Genomic DNA, 2,117 nt, shown 5'->3' with positions numbered 1-2,117 from the left:
AAATGACATGAGAATGGATAAGCGACAACAGAAGAACGGCACGATAATTCATACACTAGAGGGAGGGAACAGCAGAAAAGCAGAGGACTACTCTGCTGCCCACTAACTAGAGGTAAAAGAGAAAACCACTCGAATGACTCGGCGGAGGTTAAAAGTAGATCTCACACAGGAGGGATGTCTATATACCCGATTGTAGGGTTTTCACCCATACAAACAAATATCAGCCATATACGCAGATGTACAGTAATGGGACTTCACCGCAGATAAGGGAGAAGGAAAAAAAATCATACAATCAGAACAAGGAAAAAGATATTGTTTCAATTTTAGAACCTCACTTCTCGCTGCAGTCACTCACGTTCTGGCAAGCCCTCGTTTTCCCAGGTCCCACTTGACACAAGTGTCCGTGCTGCTTTGATCAAGTACTTCTTCAGCACTTTGCCTGTACATTAGACCAAGTTAGGCCTCATTCGGATGAGCATTTTCTGGCAGCTATTAGTCACGAGAAAACGTCGCTGGAAAAACGCAACCGGCAATGCAGAGCAGCGAAAGGGCCGGGTCCGGACTACTTCAGGTAAATTCAAGAGAAGAAACACCGAGCCCCACAGACTAGAAGCGGGCATCTTCAAAAGAAATGTGAACGCCTGCCCCTACACCCACAGCCTCTCCAAAATAGAGGCGAGGTGTCAGTAAAGATATGTGCAAGTCTGTCCAGGGTGTAGGACCACCTTACTGGTAATTTAAAATATTGTTCATGGTGGGAAGCGCATGCCGTAGATTTAATAGTGCCGTTTTATAGTGATTTGCTAATCCCTAGGAGAGAACTGGCTCGCTAGGTCTCTCACATTTTAGGCTGAATCAGATGAGCAATTTTTTGTGTGCACCTATGTGTGAAAAAAACCCAAAAACTGTGGTCCACAGATCTGCCAAATGTGCGTGACCGAAGCTCTGTGCAGTAGTAGAGGACTGCAATGCTATCCCATTGCTTTCAATGGGACCAGTGCTGCTTCCGCCCAATTAAAAGGCAACAGACCAACCTTCCAAAATACATTATATATACATACATACATACATACATATATATATATACACACACATATATATACACACAGACACATACACAACATCTAGCATCGCTGTTGGGGCTCCGCCAATCAGAGGCAGCATTTTCAGGGGGCGGGGATTTTTAAATCTCCAGCCAGAAGAAATGCTACAGAACACTTCTGGGGAGCCAGGGAAAAGATGCACCAGAGCCCCGACAGCGCTGCTAGATCATGTATATATTTTTTTCCAAGCAGCTAGGGCTTATTTTCAAGGAAGAGCTTATATTTCAAGCCCTTCCCCAAAAATTTCTGCAGGGGGTTGTCTTCATCCCATTGCTTTCAATGGGGCGGGAGTAGCGCCGGCCCCATTGAAAGCAATGGGATGGCATCCTGGTCCATCCTGTGGCATCCACAGCTGTGACAGAGGATTATTTTGTTCCCGCAGTGAGCTCCAACACCACTAAACACTGGATTAATGCTTTAAAGAAAAAAAAGAAGAAAATCACTTTGTGCAGGGGGGGGGGGGGGGGGATGGGGGGGGGGGGGGGGGGTGTGGGGGGGGGGGAGGTGAAACGACAACCCCTTTAAGCTACATAGAGCTATTCTGCCAACCGCTGCTCCAGCATCCTTTCTCACGGAATGCGGCCACGTGAATGGCTGAAAAAGAAAAATCCTTTTTGGAATTGGATCACAGCAATGCTGCGATTTTTTGACGGGACACGATCTGTGTGACAATGCATCGCTCATGTGCAAGAGGCTTTATGTGAGCAGTACAAATTTAGAAGCTCACGGGCAGTTCGAGGAACACATATACCCGTTACAAAAAAGGGCTCTCTGTAAAAACAATCACTAATTGGAGCAATGCGTCTAGTAACTTGATGAAGCTACTGCATATTTCTGATTACAAGGTCGGGCTCAGACGGCTGTGATTTGCTGCGTACAGCCAACGGGGGAGACACACACACAGCAAGAACGCAATGACCAAGAGGTGGTAGTTTAGAAGCCCCATCTTGGTGCAGAGAGCGCCGCAGCCGTGTAAGAAGTAGTATTGCTCACTCACACGACTGCATGCAGTTT

The sequence above is a fragment of the Eleutherodactylus coqui genome, chromosome 5 (genome assembly GCF_035609145.1).
Source record: "Eleutherodactylus coqui strain aEleCoq1 chromosome 5, aEleCoq1.hap1, whole genome shotgun sequence".
Classification (NCBI taxonomy): domain Eukaryota; kingdom Metazoa; phylum Chordata; class Amphibia; order Anura; family Eleutherodactylidae; genus Eleutherodactylus; species Eleutherodactylus coqui.
The sequence above is the reverse complement of the archived record's forward strand: the minus strand, read 5'-3'. Positions refer to the sequence as shown.